General features: G+C 41.8%; 1 pseudogene; it reads left to right on the top strand.

The window, feature by feature from the left end:
* The first annotated feature begins 4435 nt into the window (after positions 1 to 4435).
* Positions 4436 to 8677, top strand: LOC123091166 (eukaryotic translation initiation factor 3 subunit B-like; annotated as a pseudogene).
* The last annotated feature ends 200 nt before the right edge of the window (positions 8678 to 8877 follow it).

Below are 8877 nucleotides of genomic sequence, written 5' to 3'. Positions count from 1 at the left end.
TCCGGTTGTAGATAACTTGACACTTGACCTCTTTAAAATACATCAACAGCGTGTGTAGCCGTGATGGTCTCTTTTCGGCGGAGTTCGGGAAGTGAACACGGTTTTGGGTTATGTTTGACATAAGTAGGAGTTCAGGATCACTTCTTGATCATTGCTAGCTACACGACCGTTCCATTTGCTCTCTTCTCGCTCTTATTTGCGTATGTTAGCCACCATACATGCTAGTCGCTGCTGCAACCTCTCCACTTTATCCCTTCCTACCCATAAGCTTATATAGTCTTGATCTCGCGGGTTTTGAGATTGCTGAGTCCTCGTGACTCACCAGATTCTATCACAACAGTTGCAGGTGCCGATGATACCAGTGCAGATGATGCAACCGAGCTCAGATGGGAGCTAAATGAAGATATGGATCGTTGCTATGTTTCGTTTCATGTTGATCAGTAGTGGAGCCCAGTTGGGATGATCGGGTATCTAGCAGCTGGGTTATCTTCTTTTCTTTTGGCTTCGTCCGTAGTCGGACTATATGTGTGTACTCTGAATGATGTATGCTTTATTATATGTTCATTGTGTGAAGTGGCGATTGTAAGCCAACTCTTTATCCCATTCTTGTTCATTACATGGGATTGTGTGAAGATGACCCTTCTTGCGATAAAACCACAATGCGGTTATGCCTCTAAGTCGTGCTTCGACACGTGGGAGATATAGCCGCATCGTGGGTGTTACACATTGTGCCTCCACACCGCTCTAACGGAGACGTACTTCCCCTCAAAAGGAAGGAACTTCGATAACACATCCTCGTCTCCATCAGTTCCACTTTTGGTTATGTCTCACCTTTACTTGTGCAAGCTATATTGTGTTATATCCTTTGCTTGCTTCTGTGCATCTCGTTGTTGCATCATATAGGTTGCTCACCTAGTTGCATATCTAGACAACCTACTTTGATGCAAAGTTTAATTTGGTAAAGAAAAGCAAAAAATTGTTAGTTGCCTATTCACCCCCCTCTAGTCAGCTATATCGATCCTTTCACACTGGTTTAAAAATAATGGGGCGACAGAAAAGTGAAGGGAAAAAGTAAATCGATCTTAGTTTTTTTAAAAAAGTGCAGAAATTCAAACATCCACTCAGATCTTTGTTTTAAATTTCTATGCACAAAGAATGAGGTTAAAATCCTTAGTGGCATAATAACATTCTAAAATTTTATGTCATATGAGTGTCTTGTAAGGTCTCCTTTGGTTAATGGAAAAGTGAAGGAAGCATATAATAATAGAAAATTTTCTTATGCTATTATTTGAGCCTTTGGTTGAAGGGAATGTAACAACAGAAAAAATGAAAGAGAATTTCCTTTTATTTCAGTATCAAAGAAAAAGTGTAGGAATTTTACAATCCACTTGGACCTCTTTTTATTTTTTTATGAAAAATAAGACAAGGATCCTTGATGGCATAATAACATGCTAATTACACATTTTTCATGCGATTTGACGTTGTTCATGAGGAATTTATATTTTTCATATTAACATTAAGTCTATAAATTCGTGTGTGTGTTTCGCGCCATGCGGATTAGGTGGGCTCAGGGCCTATTCGTTAACTCTTTGGCTCTCGGCTCCTTCAACTCTATCTGATACGATGATCACATTATATTATACTTCCTTCGTTTGAAAAAGTTTGTCCTTCAAATGGATGTATCTAGCACTAACTAGATACATCACTTTGAGGGACAAGTTTTTTCGAACGAAGGGAGTACCATGCTTCAAAAAATAAATATTTCCTATTCTTTTGTATACTGGTACAGTAAAATAATTATTTTTAATTTAATCGATCACATGTTCACAAATACCTCATATTCTTTCTAGTGCTTTACACTGCGCCCTTAACACTGCGGGTTTACTGCTTTCCGTTTGCTTGAAAAAAACCCTACTCCTACAGTATTTGGTGTTACTATTGTGCAGAATTGGACATGTAATCCCTACTAACAAAGCCAGTCGGGACTTGCAAACCTTGACAAGAACCGATTGTTATGCACTGCGATATTGTAATCCTGCTAACAGATAAGGACATGAATTTGCTATATAGGTGTTATTACGTCACATCATCTGGATGCATGTATGTTTCTCTCAGCTAATGGCATCAACTAATGAAAGCTAACTCGCTTTATTTCCATATATCATATTGTTTTATAAACATAGAAAGTACTTTTGTTGGCAAATTTAATAGAAGAGGAGGCAATTGCAAATCCTTTTCAATGAGGACACACCAACATCTGGATCTCGTGCACTTTTGAGCTGCCCTGATATCCATTTTCATTACAAATTCGATACACGCTGTCTACAAATGCATTGATAAAGAAGGACACTTTTCCCCGAATCACTTATATGTAGCAGTTTATGGAAGAATGAATCTCTTTCATGGTATTGCCTTTTGTCTCCGACATGATATTATTCACAATGAAATAGAACAACCAATACATCTTCACAACATGTCTGCCCTCACAATTTACCGGGCCCAACCATTTACACAGCATGCCATCCCTTTTCCTATGCCACAACCGAACGAGTCCAGCCATAATGGACGATTTTTTTAATGAAGATCCTGACTCTTTGGTTTGGCAGTTACTACTTTAGTGATCTAAAATGTTTTATACTCCCTCCGTTCCTAAATATAAGTCTTTGTAGAGATTCCACTATAAATCACATACGGATGTATATAGATGCATTTTAAGTGTAAATTCATTCATTTTGCTTCGTATGTAGTCCACTTATTGAAATCCCTACAAAGACTTATATTTAGGAACGGAGGGAGTATTAGTTTATAGAGGGATCAAAAAACAAGGGGCATTACTCCACCAGCTCCTTGTATCATGTGATTAGCTTCAGAGGAGTTCAACCAGTTTTTGTCCCTGTTGTGTAAAACCTTAAAGTTCCTTTAAAAATCCATGTCTTCCTTTGGTTGTTCCCCCATGATAAGCTAATGACTAGGGACAATCTTAGGAAGAGACACATAATAAAACCACTAGACTGTTTTTTTTTTGCATGGAAGATGGATCTTTCTCTCATATGTTTTTTGGTTGTGTGGTTGCTACGAATATTTGGTCTTTTATTGGATATTACTTTAAACTCCCTATTGGGAGTGATTTTGAATCTATAACTATATTTTGGACTGCAAATAATAAGAAAGTAGCTTTGAATACTATTAGTTCTGCTATAATTTGGTGCTTGCGAAAATATAGGAACTCTATGATTTTTGACAACGCCAAATGGACATCTGTTACTCATATTTGGAGATTGATCTTAAGAACCATCAGGTTCTGGGCGATCCTATCTCCAAAACAAAGCAGAGTGAGGTTGATGGACTTTTCAGAAACCCTGACAAATTTCATCTGGCAACCTCTGATGATCTCAGGTGGTTGAGTACGCCACCTCAATATTACACTGGATCCTCACCCCTGGTGACCCTTGTAGCAAGTTCAAGATCTCCGACGAGGCCGCCAACTTCATGTTGCCAATCAAGAAGAGAAGCGCTGGGAGCAAGTCCACCATAAACCAGTCCAGTGTCTACGTACCCAGTTGTGTACATACCCATGTTGTGTGTTGGTCTCCTCAGGCGGCATCTGCGCCACACCTTGAAGACCAGAAGATCATGTCGTGAGATCATTTATGACGTCACATGAAAGTTGCTTGTAGGGCATGGTGTTGCTTGTCTATCTTTAACTCTCACGTTGCCGTTTATGCTTGTAGGTTTCATAACCGTCTTTTATAGCTGTAGTCGTTTTATCTCTTGAACTGTTCCTCTGAGTGAGTTGTTGTATAACATGTTGGGTTTCATTTGAGTAATGGAGTCGGGGGGAGAGGCCTCCCTATGATTATAAAAAAATATGGACGAAAAATGCGTGGAGGATGTTTTGGCTCCTGGGTGCATTTGCTCTTGTATGAACAGTATTTTTTTAAAATAATTTAAAAATCATGATTTTTTTTGTAGATGTTTGTGTTAGTGTCACAGGCATATTTGATAATTTTTATGCGAAACGGAGCAGCGTTTTCATCGGTGAAACAACAAAGTTGGGTGTAACATTTGATGTTCATTTTTTTTTTTGCACAGGTCAAAATACTTAACATTTTTATCTAACAATTTGCAGGTAACATTTGAATGTGACTATGAACACATCGATTTTAGTTGAGATTGTTTTGAAATTTCAAAAATCATTTTTCGCACGTGGGAGGCGAATTGGATTTCCGAAAAAATGCTCAGTATCGAGCGAATCGATAGCCCCGGGGGTTAGCGGCCGTGGAGCACTCCCGAACGGACCTGGCCATCTGGGCCGGCACGGGCCGACCCACGCTTAAAACGTGGCTGGCACGACACGGCCCACGACGGCACGTGACGTGCCGGTCACGCGTGCTACTGGGCCGGCTCTCCTCACATAGCAGTGCCCCGAACCCCCGGCCGAATCCATCCCCCGAATCCTGAACCCTAGAGCTCTGCAGCGCCTCCGCCACCTCTCGCCTACGCTCCGCCGCTCCCTCGCCCTCGACCTTGCCTGCGCTCCGCCGCTCCCTCGCCCTCGACCTCGCCTGCGCTCCGCGCCCCCCGCGCCCTCGCCTGTGCTCCGCCGCTCACCTGCGGGTGCCCCCAAACTCCGTGGAAGATGGCGTTAGCAATCTCGATGGAAGCCATAGATGCGCGCGCGCGGGAGCTGGGGATCGACCTCGACTCCGTCGACGTCGACTCCATCACCCTCCCGCCCGGCGAGGACTTCAATATCCTCAGGTATCATCCATCATCTTCCCTTACCAGCCCCGCCACCTCCTTCCTACAGGCGGTCAAAGTAGGTAGGAGTCGCGTATCTGTTGATTTTGTTATTCATGTCGCAATTCAATCATGATTTGCAGCGACGACGAGGATTTACTTCAGAATGAAGACATTCCAGAGCTCGAGATAGGTTTTGCAAACATTATTGTGGTGGACAATCTGCCGTTGTCCCCCCGGAGAAGTACGAGAAGCTGGAGAATGTTTTGCGCAAGATATATGGTCAGCTTGGTGTGATCAAGGAAGGTGGGCTTTGGATGCCTACAGACCCAGAGACGAAGAAGACCCAGGGCTACTGCTTCATTGAGTTCAATACTCCACAGGTATGTTGCTTCTTGTAAGTTAGGTTTATTTATACATACATATCTGCATGATGGAATGAGGCAATGGCTTGATTCTGTTACCTTTGTAAGTCATGTGCATTCCTACGATGAAATAGGTCATCCCTATTCCATTTGAACTCACTATCCTGCTTAACTTTTGTACGTGGATCTGAAGAAGATAATCAGCAGAGTGCAAACATGCATGGAAACACCTTTGTTTGGTAGAGTTTGTTCTACTGTGTAATTGTTGGGATTTTTCTGTAGAAAGACGATTGTTCGAAGCAAGACTTTGTACTTTTAGTTTTACTGGATTATTGCTAGTCTGTTATAGTGTTCTACTGTTATGACCAAATTTAATTAAGTGCCCATCCAAATTTAACTCCACTTTTGCTTTCATAAATTATTTTGCATTCTGTTACTGGGATTATTCATGACCCTCTTTGTTGATTGAAAGAGGATTATTTGACAATGTGCCAGGAAGCTGAGTTTGCTATGGAAAAAACATGTGGCTACAAACTGGACAAATCTCACATATTTTCTGTTAATATGTTTGATGACTTTGAGAAGTACATGAAAGTTCCTGATGAGTGGGCGCCTGCTGAAATCAAGCCATACACTCCTGGAGTGCGTATTCTCTACCCCCCACCACCATACACACACTTGTTTGTTTCTTTACATTACTAGAGGTTTTATGTAACTTGAATGTTATATGTGTATGTGTTGCAGGAAAATCTTCTGAAGTGGCTAAGTGATGATAAGGCCAGAGATCAGTTTGTGATCCGTGCTGGTACTTTCACGGAAGTGTACTGGAATGACGCTAGACGGGCAACGCCTGAGCTTGTGTACCAAAAGCAGGTACTTCATTTTCTTATTTACCTTTTGCTTTTAATTTTTTTGGAAAATGGAAACTAAAGGTCATGGAGGCCTATCATATATCCTATAAGAACTAATTTTCATAAATATCCTGTATCTTCTTCTTTGACAGTACTGGACGGATAGCTATATTCAATGGTCCCCTCTTGGAACACACTTGGCGACCGTGCATAGGCAGGGCGCGCAGGTGTGGGGTGGTGATGATAAGTTTGTTCGTCTAATGCGCTTTCTTCATCCACAGGTACTGGTTTGTGCTAACAGTAAATATATGCAATACACAATGTCCTTTTAGCTGACAGCTACCTGTCACAGTTGAAACTCATCGATTTCTCTCCCGGTGAGAAATATTTGATTTCTTACAGCAGCCATGAGCCCAGCAACCCCATAGACACACATGTAAGTGAATGTTACAAGACTTCTTTCTGTTCATATCTTGTCTCCTATCTGACTTGCAAATGTTATACTTGTAGAGGGTTGTACTAAATATCTTTGATGTACGGACTGGAAAAGTAAGGCGGGAGTTCAAGGGAAGTGCTGATGATTTCACTACTGGTGGAAATATGGGTGTGTCTGGTATTTCATGGCCTATCTTCAGGTGAACCCACTACTTCTGTGCTTTGAAGTGAATGCACATCTTATTAGGTTGTCATGGCTTGATGCTTAGGATGTTTTTATTTATGTGTTTTTTTTTGAAGGTGGGGTGGTGGAAGAGATGATAAGTATTTTGCTAGGCTAGGAAAGAATGTTATATCTGTCTATGATACTGAGACATTCGCTCTTATTGATAAGAAGTCCTTGAAGGTAGAAAATGTGGTTGACTTCAGTTGGTCTCCCACTGATCCTATCATATCACTCTTTGTGCCTGAATTGGGTGGTGGAAATCAGCCTGCCAGGGTAAGTAAAAAATTGCTACTGCTACCTCTTTTAAGATGTTTATTCAGTTAGCATCGAATGCTAAAATATGTGTTCTGTGTTGAAAGGTGAGTCTTGTGCAAATTCCGGGCAAAGAGGAGATTCGGCAGAAAAACCTTTTCAGTGTGAGCGACTGCAAAATGTACTGGCAAAACAATGGAGAATATCTGGCTGTCCAGGTAGACAGGTACACAAAAACAAAGAAGAGCATTTACACTGGGTTTGAGCTGTTCAGAATCAAGGAACGAGACATCCCAATTGAGGTCTTTGAATTGGACAACAAGAATGACAAGATAATTGCCTTTGCATGGGAGCCTAAAGGTCACCGCTTTGCTGTTATTCATGGTGATGGGCCTAAGCCCGATATAAGTTTCTACACCATGAAAGCAGTCAACAATAATGTTAGTCGTGTGTCCAAGCTCACCACACTCAAGGGCAAGCAAGCCAATGCATTGTTCTGGTCTCCTGCTGGGCGTTTCATTGTTCTGGCAGGGCTGAGGGGTTTCAATGGCCAGCTGGAGTTCTTCAACGTTGATGATCTTGAGACCCTGGCGACAGGAGAACATTTTATGGCGACTGACATCATGTGGGATCCTACTGGAAGGTGAGCCTATCACTTAATTGAAAATTTTCTTCTCGTCGCTATCTGGTGATATTTACAAAGCAAATGTTAAAGCAATATAATAAGCATATACTCCCTCCGTCCGAAAATACTTGTCATCAAAATGGACAAAAAGAGATGTATCTAGAACTAAAATACATCTAGATACATCCCCTTTTATTCATTTTGATGACAAGTATTTCCGGACGGAGGGAGTACTGAATAGGTTACAGGAATTATCACACCCTGAACACTCGAACGTAGATGCTCAGTTGAAATTTTTAATTGTCTTCACCTGTTAAAACAACACTCACCCTCAAATTGCATGGACTTAGTAGTTGAAATTAACCAATAGTAATAATAGTGTGTTTCATTTACTATGATTCCCTTGTAATTCAGTAGAGCCAAAATCTGTTTGGTTTACCACGGATGAACTAAGGTGGTTTTGGAACCTGCTTGTTCAGATATCTCGCAACTGCAGTTACCTCGGTTCATGAGATGGAAAATGGTTTCCAAATCTGGTCCTTCAATGGCAAGCATATTTACAAGGTTTTAAAGGATCACTTCTATCAGGTAGAGCTTCCATCCATCCCTCGTTTGTTGTTTGAATCCCTCTGTAGTAATGCTTTGCCCTTTGCATGATGGATGGTACAGTTCCAATGGCGCCCAAGGCCTCCGTCGCTGCTTACTCCCGAGAAGGAGGAGGACATCTCAAAGAACCTCAAGCGGTACAGCAAGAAGTACGAACAAGAGGATCAGGACGTGCACCACCTTTTGGACGAGGAGGAGCGCAAGAGACGGATGCGGCTTCAAGAGGTGTGGGAAGCATGGGTCGCCAAGTGGAAGCAACTGCACGAGGATGAGCGAGCATTCAGGATGCAGCTTAGGGGCGGGGAGGACAGCGACAAGGAAGAAGAGGCGGAATACAAGGAGATTGAGGCGGAGGAGCTGGTTGATGTCACAGAAGAAACCGTTGCCTTTGACCTGGACCAGGAGTGAATGCTGCTGAGTGTTTGTTTTCTGCCTGTCGTGTGGATTGCTGTGGTTTTGCATGGTAGGCTCTCCTTAGATCAAGCGCATAGTTGATCTTTCTAGTAGTGCACTTTTAATAAATTCATTGATCATGTTTATGGAGATCGATTTGCAAATGTGGTTGGAATGCTGGTCATCATAATCCCTGTTTGCAGATGTGGTTACATTTTTTGTGGGCTAGCTGTACTGGAATCACTTCTCTTAGTTCTTTATTATCGTCGGATTTTGCACATCAGGCAGACAGGAAGAGATGAAATTAATCAGATGGTTAAGCAACCAAGCACCCCAATGTTGGAATCATAACAATCATAACACAACGTTGAAATGCATCATCAT

The sequence above is a fragment of the Triticum aestivum genome, chromosome 4B (assembly GCF_018294505.1).
Source record: "Triticum aestivum cultivar Chinese Spring chromosome 4B, IWGSC CS RefSeq v2.1, whole genome shotgun sequence".
Classification (NCBI taxonomy): Eukaryota; Viridiplantae; Streptophyta; class Magnoliopsida; order Poales; family Poaceae; genus Triticum; species Triticum aestivum.
This window is presented reverse-complemented; position numbering and strand designations above follow the sequence as displayed.